General features: G+C 42.1%; 1 protein-coding gene across 11 annotated transcripts in view; it reads left to right on the forward strand.

The window, feature by feature from the left end:
• Nucleotides 1-14,958, forward strand: part of TSPAN4 (tetraspanin 4) — a 448,984-nt gene that overhangs the window by 55,823 nt on the left and 378,203 nt on the right. The window contains exon 1 of one of the 11 annotated variants that reach the window (XM_067295982.1): nt 1,305-1,326. The exons of the other annotated variants lie outside the window; for them this stretch is intronic. The gene's annotated coding sequence lies outside the window, so the exon portion shown is untranslated. Of the gene's footprint in view, nt 1-1,304; nt 1,327-14,958 lie in introns of those variants that run through there. 11 annotated transcript variants of the gene reach the window in all.

Genomic DNA, 14,958 nt, shown 5'->3' on the forward strand with positions numbered 1-14,958 from the left:
CTTTAAGAAGAGCCTTCTAACACTCGAATTTGGGGAGGGCTTTTCTGTCCAGAGTATTTGAAAGGTTATTTGAATATCCTTAGTAGAATATAGAAGAATGGGGCTGTTGCATAACACTCTTTAAAATCATCCTCTTTAAACTAAGCTTGTATTTTGAAACTAAAGACTAAGTAAAGATGTTTCATGTTGCTTTAAGAAAATAAACTAGCTCTTTTTTATCCCATCTTACAGTGAAGACCTCATTTGTTTGTGTTTCGGTACAGGCTTGGTGCAGGGGAAGCAATAACAAACACCTGTCATGGCTTCATTCCACCAAGATGTATGAAATCAGCATTAAAAGCCCATGCATCAGTGTCTGTCACTAACGCAGTGTTCTCCTGTTGCATGGCCATGAGAGGAAGATGAATTATCTGAGGAGACAGGTTTCTAGTATGTTTTTTTGTAGTCAGCAAAGTTGAGAGGTGACAGTATTCTACTCCTCTTGCTGTATTTAAAGTTTTAAGGTACCGAGAGCTTGAAATACTCCACCCCCAAATGTCTGTGGGAGATGCAGATTGTGATTTCGGGCTCCGTTTAAAGTGTATGGGGGGAAAACCGAAACTACGGTGAGTAAAAATTCCTCATCAGGGAAGAATATTTCCTTGTAAGATACTTAGAGCATTTCATATACTCTTGCATACCATTGCTTGCGAAGTAATTGTGTCTTGTACTGTTCCAGTTCTGTAGCTCTTTTAACCAATTATTTGCTTGGACCGCATGATTTTGCTCTTAACAAGCAAGTGGTGTGATTTGGGCATTTGCTCCTTAAGCTGTTCCAGATATTGCTCATCTCCCATTAAAAGGATCTCATTTGCTCTTTTGTGTAACTGACGGGCTCATTAAAGCTTCTCCCCTGGGTGAACCTGTTAACTGTAGAGATTCTGCACCTGACTTTTGGTTTTAGCAGTGCTGTCAGTGCATGGCAATAGAAAGAAGGATTGAGAGGGGCTTTTGAAAAAGTGAACAGACCCTTCTTCTTGTACCAGTACACAAAGCAGCAGAATTTATTTTTAAGGCTTATTCTTTCAAGCAGGACCTGGAAAATCTCATTCACCAGCTATGTAAAATTGTAGCAAATGATGTTAGTTTGCTGCTTTCAGTATCAGTGTCTTTGATCCAGTCTGTTATCTAACCTTTTCTCAAAAACGTTCCTGTGTTGTGGAAGTGGTGTTAGGCAGAGCTGCAGAAAGACTGATCTCCTAAGTCAAACAGGACAGCAAGTGCAGCAAATATGGGGCCTATCCAAATCTGCCTGCAAGGTGCTGCATGCCCTCAGCTGCTGTTACAGTAAGTTGTTGCTGCTGTTACAGTTTTTCTTGGCATGGAATGAGTTTGATATGCTTAGTTGGATGGTATCCAGTGTTCCCTTATTGTTTTCTATGCAAGACATGAGACGAAAGAGTCACCTGTGGTGCTGGTCAGTGATCAGACTGGAGTAGCAAGATCCTGCCTGAAGGACTGTTCATGTGCTGCACAGGCAAAACATGTGCTGTGCTGGCTCTGGGGTTATTAATGTTTTAAGTTTAATTTGTAAATTATCCCTTCAGAGAGCTCTTGTGAGCTCCGCCAATGTGGAGCTTCCTTCTCTCAGCTTAGAGAACTAGGTGGGTCCTTTATAAAATGCCAACTCATGATCAGAGACCTGGAAAAGACACAGGTATCTCTTTGGACCTGTGTAATATTTAAATTACTAATGGAAATGAAGGCCATGGCAAGTTGAATCAAAGCTGTAAAATATCCTACTCGGAGCTTTCGAAGGGCTTCTTCATTTTCTGGACTGCTTGCAGACACAGTTTTTCTTTTCCTCTTCTTTCACTTTTTTTTTGTCTTTTTTATATGGTATTTTAAGGCTCAGGTGAAACAAATCTTTCATGCTCTTCCCTTTTCACCCCCAGAAGGTAGTCCCATTCTCCTATAGTTCAAATATAAGACCAGTGTAGGAAAAGTCAGTAACATTTCAAAAACTATTATACTTAACTGGTACGTTTAATATTGAGTTCCAGAGGGAAATTCTATAGCTGAATTAATGACCAATGGCACTATTAATTCTAAATGAGTCCATCAAAATCAAGTTATCATAAATGCTAGAGGAATTTGTTATGATTAGACCATTTTTTACAGTTGTTACTGTGTCTAATGGTTACTAATGCCGATGAAAGGGATGCTGGTAAGGCTGGCAGTTAAAAAATTTGAATGAGTCGAGAATGCTTGACCAAGTCCAGTCCTGAAGGTAGAGCCTGAGCTCACATGAGGTGAGGAGTTGGGGTTTTTTTTGGGTGTGTTAAGTAGTAGCAATGACTTAAAACACAGTCTAGCACCAATTTTGAATCAGAGTTAATGCTTTGATATGTAGTTCATGTAGTAAGCTTTTTGTTTTCATTAAATACTTGTATAATCTTGTGTGTTTGTGTGCTTGGATTGTACCCTCTATAAAGCCGGATTTGTGATTATTTTCCACATGTATGGGGGGGTGTAGGTGTGCGAATCTAGATATAAGAGCCTTGCTTGAATGTATGCGCTATCTGTCTAGGACTGCCTGTGTGACATTTGATAATGCACTTGGACTGTGGTTCCAAGGCTGCTTTTGTAATGCATTTAAAATGCTTTTGCAATGTAAATTTAGAACGCTGCAGAAAGGGATGGTCCTGCCTTCCTCTTGTTTTTCTCACTGTGCGAGTGTGGTTCCCTCCCCTCCCCTCCCCGAGTTACCAACTTTACTACTGGTCCTGAATGCTAGTATCAGCATGAGAGAGGAGCTAGGTAAAGAGCAGGTAGGCGGAGGGGAGCGGAAGCCAGATTGTGCTTTTCAGCCTCATCCTACACATCTAAGATTAAAGTGGCTGTGGAAGTGCCTCAGTCCCAGTCTCCCCTGGCTGTGTCTGTATGCTTTTCTTAGCTGTACCAAAGTGCAATTGAGCTTGCTGCACTGTGTGGTTCAGACAGGTTGTGCTGATGATTTAGTCTGTACCAGCAAACTAGGGTTGCAAACAGATGCTGGAGGCTGAACCTTGAGCAAATGTGACTGTATCGATACATCTCCTGTACCTTAGTTTCCAGGCATCATAACGATGAAAATTCCTCCCTCACAGGAGTGCAAGTGAGAAAATGTGTAGTAAAGACTAAGATGCATGAAAACTGTGGCTTGTGGCTGGGACATATACAAACATACCCATGCATGTTTAAGATGGGCAGGTACAGTGCCTTGCATCAAGGAGCCTGATCTTGCTTGATGCTGATCCTCTGTCTGGTACCCGTAATAAATAAGAGATGATAATAAAGTGTTTGTGTAGGTATACACATATACACACCCAGAGTCAGTCCCCATTCCCGCCTTGTCATGCCCGCTTTCTTCACTACTGTATTAAATAACTAAAGTATCGTAGACTGAGGGCTAGTGTGTGTTAGAAGCTGGACTTCTTGGAGTATGCTGCACCTCTCACACAGATTTTTGTACAAATACAGAACAGAGATGTCCCGTTATCTGGAGAATAATCATTTGACCTTCAAAATCTTGCCTATCTCTAGGTGAATGTTTTGTTCAGTCAAGATTCTCTTTGGTACTCCTAGGCAGGGCCAGCTCCGCTTGGAAGAAGGTGCTGGAGACCAGTGTAACATGCTTGGAAGATGTGTTAAGATATACCTAAAGGGGTGGCAAAGTTGACAGCTGCATGGATGCTGTCACAGAATCAGCCTGGCCTTATTATGGGCTGGGCCAAAGTTTCCTTTGATTTGATAGGTTTTAGAGGATAGGTGTTCCTCTTGACACGCACTTCTATAAGCTATATGTATTAAACAGAAAAATGTTACTTGGTGACTATGCTATGTAATATGTGCCTGATGCTGTCTGCAGGGTTTGCAGATATATTTATAATGCAAGGGGAATCAGACACAACTGAAATGTTTTCAGGATATAAAGGCTATTAAACTGCTTGAAAAGACCATTTGGGTCTCCAGAGAGTGAAAAGCCAATTTTGACCTTACTGAGGCTTTACTTGCTGATCTTACAAAAGAAGTGTTAGCAGAGAGATTAATCTATAATGGAATTACTTTCTGCTTTGTAGGATGTGCCCTGTGACAAGATCACCAAAAGTTGTCTGCTTCTTAAAAAGAAAACAGTAACCGGAGGGTAAAGCATGCTTTCTTTTCTTCCCCTCTGACTTCTCTTTTTATGGAATACAGCTCTCCATATGCATGCTGTTTAGCATTCGTTTGCCTGGCAATGGCAATATCCCACAATATGTGATGATAGTTACATTTGTGATTCAGGGGGGCTATTTTTTACTGAATAGATTATAATGTTTATGATCCCCGTTAGAATACTATGTTACTATAACTTGCTCCTGTAGAAGGAGAACAAACTATACCAGTATCGGGCATTCTTATTCTGGGATAATAACCCCTGTGGCTACAAAACAGAAAAATTTTTCAGTAAAATATTTCTCTCTAGTAATTGGCCTGGTTCCATCTGTGCAATATGACTATGTTGATTAAGCATTGCTGATTTCTTAGCTGAAGGGAAGTGCTGCAGTTTATTTGTGAGTGTCTCTTATTTGAACACTTTGATACTTCTCTGAAAGGGCTAGTTCTCCTACCCATTGCAACCCTATGGCACTACTTATGAAGAGGTGCTATTTTTTTTTAATTATTTTTCTGTGTGCTGATCACCTCCACTGGCAAGTAGATTAAATTGGTGTAACTAACAGGCATAGGAAAATGTTTTTTTTCTGCAAATAACCTTGTTGCTCAATAAGTCGGTCAAAACTGGGCTGTCTTTTGGATTAATTTGCTGACAGATGCTGCTGACCAATGTAATACAGTTCTGCTTAACAAGTGAAAGGTGGGAGGAAGTTGACGAATTTTGTTTTTTAATGCTCTTTTTTTCTGTCTCTGTCCTGGCTTTTAAGCAGGAGCTGTTGACATAAGGGTAGAACTAAGGGATGTGAATCTTCTCCAGTTAGTGACTCAAAGCATGTGTGAGGGCTCTTGCTCTGGCAAAGACTCTAAGAGTGGGAGAAACTCTAAGGGAGCACGTGACATTTCTTACCCCTTGCCACAGATGCTTATCGGGAAGCTATTGGAGCCTGTTCTCAGATTTGGTAATCTGCTCTCTTCATTCCCATTTCAAAAGTGCCTGTCATCTCCTCTTTACAGGCTTATATGGAACCATGTCCAGCTAGAGCTGCCGAGAGGCTCCTTGATACTGAGGTGAAGAATGCACTACAGTGTCTGGCTAGTTCAGAGCTGGGAGGGGGGCCGCTCCTGTGCACCAGGATAAAGGCATGACCAGCAGAGCAGATTCCTTAAAACTCTTGGGTTTCTTCTAAGTGCAGCAGTGAAGGGATCAGAGCAGTAATTAGAATCACTTCTTCCTCCTCATAGTATGTTGCCTTGCAACTGTAGCTTTACAGCATAGGATTCATGCTTTTCTTCTGAGTATCTGTTGTTAGGCACTGTGAGGATTAGGGCGTGCGTGTGTGAGAGGGAGAGAACCATTGCTGTGTTCTTGTGAAGCTGTTTTCCTGTTATGGGAGCATATGACTGGAAGAGCTGTCCTGAATTGGCAAGACCAGTCTCCTAATGGGGGCTATCAGCATTCTAATGAAGCGGCGATGCTTGGCCTTGTGTATTTTGGTCTGTTCATTTCTTTTATCGCTCACTGCCTTTTCTACTCAAAAAGGTATCAACCTTGAGCTGCCTTCAGGTAGTTTCCATGAGTGGATAAATCCAGGGTTTTCTCAACTTGTTTTGCTGTATTTCTCTTCTGGTAACCCCTCTTCCCCTCCCCTCCTCCCTTTTTAAAAAATATTTCTTTGGACTTGTAGGCCGTTGGATTATTTTATCTTGCAAATATAAAATTGAAGGAGTTCTCAAGGGGAATTGGTCTGCAGGAATGGTTCTTTTTCTATTATTATTATTGTTTTTTAAACATATGCCTAAGGTGCCATAGATAAACATGCAATTCTAATTCATTAATTCACAAGGCAAAGAGTCAGGCAGATGAGTCTGGAACTCCACTGAGGTGTTTTGAGGGGGAATTTTTTATACTACTCTAGAGAACTGCTACCACCAGTATGTATTGGGCACACCTTATATGTTGCAAATAGAGCTGTAACGGTTTACATGACATGCTCATCCGAGTGAGACTTGCCTGTGCTTTGAAGTTGTGAAGCCCAGGGAGAAGGGGTGTGTGTGTGGGGGGAATGGCTGGGTCTGCAGCAAAAATTCTTCCTGAACTCTCTTATATGGTAAGAAATGACTGGAACATGGATGTGATTCTGGGCTTCATGTGTGTGAACACACTGCTCTGGAAAGGAAGGGTGTTTCTGGAGTCATACTAACGAACAAGATGTATGAGTTTGGTTCTTTCTTCTGCCATAAACTTCCTCATGTGCTCATGAGCAAGCTTTTTAGTCTCCTTGTGGAACCTATAAATGAGGTGAGTTGTTTTTCTTTTCTTCCAACCATGTCTATTTAGATTGTGACATTTGTGAGGTAGGGGCAGTAGGAGGCTAAAGAGCCCGAACTGTCCCTCCCTGTCTGCTCCCCTGTGCCACCAACTGTTGTGGTGAGTGTAGTAGCAAGGGATTTGAACAGACGGGAAAGCATGGGTAGGTGGGGTGATGCTTTGAGGGTTGTAAGGAGGTATTAGTGTAGGGGAACACAGGAGAATACTTCTAAATATTTGTATTTTGAGACATTTGAAAGGGTGTAGGAAAATTGGTTCTCTGAACTTCCCCGTGAACTCAGGTTGTGCCTTTATTCACATCCCTTTTTAATAGAAGTGAGACAAAGGCAACATTATAAAGGCAGAAAGGAGAACTGGGTGGTATATGGGGGAGGGAAGGGGATGTTAGGTTTTACTTAGGGGATGAGGTGGATAGAGAAGTGTTTTTGAGTTTACTTGGACTGAAAGCAGCATATGTAAATTGGTTTTAGCAAAACCCTTTTACCATGTGTGTGGCAGCATTGTAAGTGCTGGCAAGCAGCACTGCTATGGGCACTTGGGGACTGCTTGACTCTAAGTACAGGCTAGTGAGCTATAGACTTTTTTTAAGCAAAGTACATCATCTCTGCAAGCTGTGTTTAAAACTGTGGGAAGAGAGGTTTGAAAAACTTCACACAGGAGCTGGTTTACTGTAAGAATTTATTGTAATATCCTGCTGTTTAGGATAATTAGTGGGTGCATTGGCTCCTTGGGTATGTTGAGCCAGATCATTAGTATAAACTGGCCCTTGCTCCATGAACCTGAGGGGGATTTCATGTGTTTCACACTAGCTGGGAACCCGTGTCCTGGTGGGGATGGCAGTGCTGTGAAGGGCTGTGGTTCCTCATTGCTTTGTTAGTATGCTGGATTGACGCAGATGAATCTCCAGGGTGATCTGTGCTTTCTTTGATGGGAAGGAGAATGACTTCCAAGTTGCTTGAGTCTCATCCGCCTTTGTTTTCCCGCACTCCTCCTCACCTTCCCTGTTAGTTGGGTTTCCCCCCAAGTGGAGGGATGCAGGGAGAACATAGCTGCATGTTTGTTCAGGTGGTGCAGAAACACCTCTGCGTCAGGAACTGTTCTGTAATTGTAGGTGTCTTTGTTGTATTTGCAGGGAAGTGGAAATAAGTGGGAGTATATAATGGCTGGAATGAGTTACCTGCATTGAGAGATTAAGATATAGAAAGGAGCTGTGTGGAATTGCAGGCTGGATTTGGGTTGACTGGAAATGAAATTTTGTACCTGGCCTAGTCCTGGGAATATTATGGCATTGGCATATCATGGAAAGTACGGAGCAAGGTACAAGAAACAATTTGTAATTCTAATTTTGGGTGCTGTTTCTTAACCCTGTTTCCTGCCCTGCAGAACATGAGGGAACAGCCTCCCTGCAGGGAGGAGTTATTTTCTTCCAGACAGATCCAGGCTTTGTTCAACTTCCTGTGGCTGATTCTGTTCTTGTTCCTATCCAGCTGTGAGTATTGTCCCTCCACCCCATCTCCCATGGTCTGTCTAGTGTTAAAGCAGACTAGAAGCAAGAGAATGTTATCATTGTAGCAGGGATTTGCTTATACTTCAAGTGATACAAAGTTTTGATATAGTCACAGCTTATTGCTTTAGTATAGTCTCATTGCAGGCAGCAACAGTAGCTTTTCTCATAGTTTGAAAATTAAAAATCTGCTTTGGTTAGCCACCTGTTCAAGGCAGGGACCAGCTCACTAATGGGCTCTAGACAACCCCAGTGCCTCGATGGTGCTCACAGCACTGTATGTGCAGGCGTTTCCATTAGGAGCGGGCTTGTTTGGGTTCTGAGTGAGCAAGAAGAACCTGAGTTTATCACAGTGCTTCAGCTCTTGGCAATGAAGCAACCTATCTTCTTTTACTTCACACCCACGAAAATGAAATGGGCTCTGTTATGTTACATATGAACTGTCTAACCTGGAGTACTCGGTTATGTCCTGGACCTCTGCTGTGGTCTCTGTGGGATGCTGTGTGTTTGCCTCTTGTCTTTGATTCAGCAGAAGCTAAGCTGTGCTGAGTGACCTAGTTTCGTATATGTAGCCTCGTTATAGCACCTCATCCACTTCTTGAAAATGTTGAGAGGCATTTTGTTTTCATTAGAGCAGTGTGTGCTATTTCTAATGGATGGGCATCAGCCAAGCATTCTGTTTGCGAGAGAATGTAGCATTAGCTGTACAAAGTGGTTATCAACATGCATACAAGGTTCAAACTAGTGAGCGGTTTTAGAATGTGCCAGACTGGAGAGAAGATGGAAGAGGAAAGGCAGATGGCAGAAACTGCTGGGGAGAGGTAGGGAAGGATGTTATGATTGTTATTTTCTCGTGGGCCTGGTATGAGTCTAGCAAGAAATATGCTGGTTAGCCATAGGGCTATTAGCATACCAGTGGCTAGTGAGCAGCTGTTATTCCTGCACTTTAATCTCTACCTGTAGTGTTTCATCTACTTGGCCAACACTTGATGGGTTTTGATGTGACTTGATGTGATTGTAGCAAACTCCAAGACAGAAGAGAAATAGAAATGAAACACTTTAAATTTGGATTTTCCTGGAGTTTGACACTTTTTCTTGTTTTCCATCCATTTCCAAAGCCCCCAAATGGGCCCTTTGCAGCCATAAGTTTCAATGGAGCCTTGCTTCTGAGTTTTTCTCTTTTTCCCTACTTCCATTAGTTATAGGCAGTAATTATTTGTACGCTGTACTGCCCAGTCTGCCCCTGCCAAAACCCAGAAGTTTCCTGTGCTAGACATAGTAAATAGGTATTGAGAGATGAATTCTGCTATCAAAAGGCAGATTTTGGTCTTGAGATGAAGCAAATAGTTAAGTGTTACCTCCATTGTGTGTGAGAACTGATGTGCAGAGAAATGAAGATTTGAATCCAATTGATGTGGCTTTGCCTGTATAACAGGGACCTAGAGGGGAAGAAAAGAACTGTGTCTGCTTTCAAGTTACTTTAAGTGATAGAGTGCAACGTGGCAGTAATGTAACTGTGATTTGTCACAAAACTTTCAAAAGCCCCTAAGTAGCTTAAAGAGGTTGATTCCTAAGCCATTTTGGGTCTATTGGGTGAGTGTAAAACATTCTGAGTGACTTGCAGTGTTTTAAACCAACCTTCATTTCTGCAGTGAAATTTAATTCAAACATAGAAAACAATGTTGGACATTCAAGAGATGCATTTTACTTTCCTTAGACCTAGTGGTGATAAATATCCCTTTAAAGCAGTTTCCTAAACTGTTCTTCCCTCCAGAGGGAAGGTTGTTGAGACAGCAGTGACATTGTATTTCAGTGTATAGCTGCTTAGTGTCTTTGGTTCCAGGTACTGACTCAGGTACTTTCTAAGCTTTGCATGTGAGTGGGTTGGAAACCATTGCTACTGCCCAGAAGGTGAGAGTTTGATTTCTGTATAGACCCCTAACTAAATTTTCAATGTATTGTGCTCAGTCATCTATACTGAGTTCCTTCCATCTTGTCACTGGGACCATGTGCTCAGGAGCATTAGCCAAAGCAACCGAATTTTTGAGAGACTTGAGAGGAGTATTGGCAGCAGGTTGTGAAATCCTGGGGGTGTACCATGACAGGAGATCAGCGTGTGTCTAAAGGCGCTTAGGTGGGAGCAAGCTGAACTCACTCCAGAGAGAGGATGCAGGCCTGAGACTGGGCAGGGAAGCCCAGCAGTTAGACTGTCAGAAAGCTGCCTAGTGCAACACTTGTCAAAGTGCAATTCTGGACAGTGTGAATGCTCCTTGTGCCCCATGAGGAGACTGGCAAGGCAAGGAGAGGATTATTCATCTCTCACAGGGAGCAGAACAAGTGCCTGTTGATTAATCAAATTGATTACTCAGGACCACAAATAGCCTGTGAGGAAGAGAGAAAAGGGAACTCAGCCATGTAAAATCACTGTGAAAATACATAGCTTAGGTACCAAACCTACCTGTCGCTAGCCTGATTTAATGCTCTCTAAGTCACTGAGGGCTTTGGATATGGATTTGAGTTCAAGTGGTGTTTTTTGGTATAGTCCTGTCTGGTGATGTGTCAGCTGTCCTAGGCAGATGGATCTAAACTGTGCTTTACTTTACCCACTGACTAGGTCACATCCAGTACTCAAATTCTTGCCAAATACCAGCGCTTTTAAATTACTGCACAGCAGCTCTTCATTGACCCAAAAGCGCCTGCTGTAGCTTCAGTGTGCTGTGATTCTGGCCAGGCAAGAGCATGTTGTTGTGTTTTTTTTTCTTTTTCTTTTTTTCCCTTGTAATAGCTGGCTGATGTGCTCATAGCCGATACTATGTTGCCCTGCCAGCATGGAGGCCCATGGCCAGATCCAATTACTCTGTAACCAGATGGAAAATTGAAGCGGAGGGAATTGTGACAGTCTCTTTTCTACAGCCCAAGATGGAAAACTTGTTTGGTTTGTGTGGTTTGGATGTCTGGTTTAGGAGAGCAAGAGATATCTAGAATTTCCTCAGAACTGGGCATGTGCTGTTACAGCTCTGAAGTTATTACATAGGGCAAAGATAAGATGTTTTCTCTCGCTTGAAATACCTCGGTAAAATTTGCACGATGTAGTTCAGTGCCTTGGAGATTTTCTGGGAGCAAAATGTGTGTCTTAGTTTTTGTTGCTGTGGATACACTGAGATAACAGCCATTCTCAGTCACTAGCTTAAAAGGAAAAGCTTAAGGCATGAGTGCTTGGCAGAAATTACTACAAGTTGCCTAGTACTGTAAGTACGATGTTCTTAAGAGCTTCATCTGATTGGTATAGGAAATTAAATGGCACTTTGTTGTTACTACCAAAAACTTCCTTTGTCTGCAGTGATCATTGGCTGCTTTTTCCATCTCCTTTGCTCCTCCATGGATGCTTCAAAATGCTTGCTCAGGGCTGCGTGGGATGGCGTTTGTCTGACCGCTGTTCTCTCTGGAGCTGGGTGCTCTCTGGCAAGGTGCAAAAGCATTGTGCCTCACTGTAGAGGAACAACTAGCTGCCTGCATGTCGTCTTTCGGGGCTACAGCTGTCCTCTTTCCAAAGCACTAGTGTTGAGAAGGGGGTAGCACAAAGAGAGGCCAAGTAGAAATGCCGGTGGGAGGAGGTTCTCTTCTGGAAATCTGAATGTGCTTTCCTTTGGGTGACAGGCAATGCCCGTATCCTGTGCGCAATGGACAAAAATTTCCAGTTTCAGTAGTTTTGTATATGTGAAGCTTCAGCTTTTCAAATGTGTGTGGTGTTTCTTTTGTTTTGTTTTGGGTTTCCCCCCACCCCTTTCCCTCCTTCTTGTAGCCATATATTAGCTTAGATCGATTTGGAAAACTTTGAAACTTTCAGGAAAGCTGTACTGAGAGAAGCTGTCTGTCTACCACCTGTAGACAGGTAAATCTAAATTACATACATATGTAGTTCTAATATCCATTCATCTATTATTTGCAATGCATTTTAAGGTTGGAAAGGGTCATTTAGATATCGGCTACTCACCTTCTGCAGTTATCAGTCAGCAGTTTCTTTACTGAGATCAAAGCAATATGGTTGGGCTGTTAGAGACCAGGCTGGGCCAGTTACTGGGGACTTGCTCTGAAATTTAGGAGTACTTGGTTGATTTCCCGACTCTGTCGCAGACCTCGGGAAAGTCGCTTACTTCTGTCTTCTTGCGTGGTGTAGAGTTGTGGATTATCTGTGGGCAGCTTGAAGTGACCATGTGACTCAGTGGCATACAGCAATATCAGCTGCGCCTTTGCAACAGTGCGGTATGGCGCTGCACCCGAGCTAATAGGCTGTCAGTTAGTTCAGGCAGTGCTGCATTAATCTCGCTTCGGGAGCTGCTGTATCCTGTGCTAGCTTGGAGAGTGTAGAGGATCCTGCTGTTCCTGGCATTGCCTTCCTCAGCGTTTCAGCTTCCAAACCCATTGCAATATGGGAAGGATAATGCTTGAGCTTATAAGGATGACACAGGCACAAATGTATGGAAGATGATGCTATGAAAGACATATCAGCACTTGGGGAACCTGAGTGCATCCTTTAGAAAATATCTGAGATCTAGTTAAAGACTCAAGGTCGGGAATAGTTGGCGATGTCCACTGAGCTAGGTACCTGTCATCTAAGGGGAAAAACAAACAACCAAAAAAGCCCAAACCGACAAACCTTCCCTCTCCCAACCCCTCCCCCCCCCCCCAAACAATGTTTCTAAAAGCCCTATGTTTTGGAGTAGCTTTAACAATCACTGGGTGCCTATTGGAATCAATGCATTAGAACAATGTGTGTCTATGTATAGGTGTGAATATATAGTTGTGTATATAAATTAAATACATTCTCTAAAAATAAACCTCTTTAATGGTGGATTTGAAATAATGACAAGTTGGTTTAGGAACTAAACTTTTGTAACTCTTAATACTTTTTAATTTAAGCAATATTAAACCAGTGCAGGTTTGGCCAGGCCTTTAAAGCAAAATGGAAGTACTTGAAGCATGGGAAATCAATGGCTTAATTGTCTGGAAAAAGAGTTTGCTGCAGTGCCAAGGACAGCCTCTGAGAGCAATCGCTTATTTTGCAGGTGTAGGGAAAATGTTTGTCGTTTAAGTTTTTCAGCAATTTCAGTTCCGTAACTAGTAAATTGCAAAGTTATGAGACTGGGAGTTAAAAATGCCATCTAGCTCCCCCCCCCCCCCCAAATATTTGAAGAAAGACTAGGTGGAGGGGCCTGAGGTATTTTCTTTACTCTGGTAGAATCAGAAACATTTGCTGAGTTTCTTTCTCTATAGACAATATCATTTAAAAAACATTAATTTTAAATGTAAAGCCTATTTTGATATACTTACTTTCTTCTCTTGGTGTGCCATCAAGTTTGAGGTAGTTTAAGTAGTAAAGATCATTTAAAATGCTGTTTCTGCAAATTTTAATTGGATTTCAATTTTCCTCCAAGGGCAGTTTGGCATTAAGCAAAAGTTGAAAAAAAATTAATAGTTTAGTAAAAAGGCAATCCATCATTCATCTAAAAACAGCTAAAATTGAGACTTTGAATAAATGTATTGTTTATTGCATAACTGCTTAATTAGATGAATGCTGATGTATCTTCCTTAACAAATTTGCATGCCAAACTTTAGTGTATGGGGTATATTTTAAGTTAAACATCAAAAATGTTTTTATAGTTACCAAGCAGGGAGAGTCAGCACTTTTTCCATGAAAATAACTAAAAATGGAAACCAAGTTTAAAGCTGCTGACCTCAATCAAGGTTTTGTATTTTGGGCTTTTTATCAATTTGATCTAATTAAGAACATTTAAACTATTAAATTTAGTGTAGGTCATAATAGTGTATGAATTATGAATGAATGGTCAGCAACGGGCTGCTTTCCTGTTATGGCAGGCGCAGGAGGGAGCTGCTCCTGTGTGCACTGGTAAGGGGATGATGCCTGCCACAGAGGAAGGATCTCGGCTTGTTTTTGCAGCTGCTGAGGTGGGACCACTCTGTGCTGTGAGGAGCTGTCTGAGCTGATGCTGTGTTTTCTGATTGCGCCCGCAGTGCTGGGCATTCACAGAGCCCCTTACCCTGACTTATGCAAACCTGGGGAGGAGATAGGAATGGTGATGTCTGGAAACCTCAGTAACTGTCTAGAGCAACAGTCTAGATTTCACATGATTATTAAATTTCCTTAATATCTGGTCCCACAGTAACCTTTTTTATTTTTAACAATACTCACGCAGATCATCTTGGGTTTCCTGACATTCAAGATCTTTCTAGCATAGAGTTAGATGACAGTGATGGGAAAAAAACAGTTGATGCAAAGAGGCTTTCAGCAGTCTGTTATGTTTCAGCCTCTGTCATGGGTTTATTGCCTACTTAGAGCGCTGCATCTAAGAGAGCCTGCGTTTGGACAGGCAGATCCTACCCAAAGGATGGGTCATTCATGATGATGATTCAATCTAGAGTGCCCAGTGCATGTGAGAACCTAAAACCTTATCTTTCCACTCTGTATTTGGGAACCTTTGCTTAGGAATCAAGGGCTTGGGCTGTCTGTTTACCTGTCAGCAGCCCAGCTGAAGTCCCCGAGTCTGAGATGTTCTGTCACTAAGAGTTTCTAGGCACCTTCAGGTGTCTTGACACAGATCATCTGAATCCAAACCATGGCCTTCCTCTTGTGAGTGAAGTGATTATTACTGTTTTCCCCCAAAGTGCCCAATGCATCTTTCAGAGAAGGAATATTCCTTTCCTCTTCTAAATGTGAATTCTTTCTGACCAACTCTGATGAAATGCAGCTGAACTGATAGATTTTTAATGGCTAGGTCATTTCCAACCATCTTATCCTGAGAAAACTCATGGTGGAGTTAACCATAGGTACGTTTAATTGATGCTGCTATTATAGTCTGAGTGTGATCTGGATTCTGGCCAGGAACTCACTATGATAAAAGTGGAGTTGCTCTGCAGGAGAGGGAACTTT

The sequence above is a fragment of the Apteryx mantelli genome, chromosome 4, assembly GCF_036417845.1.
Source record: "Apteryx mantelli isolate bAptMan1 chromosome 4, bAptMan1.hap1, whole genome shotgun sequence".
Classification (NCBI taxonomy): domain Eukaryota; kingdom Metazoa; phylum Chordata; class Aves; order Apterygiformes; family Apterygidae; genus Apteryx; species Apteryx mantelli.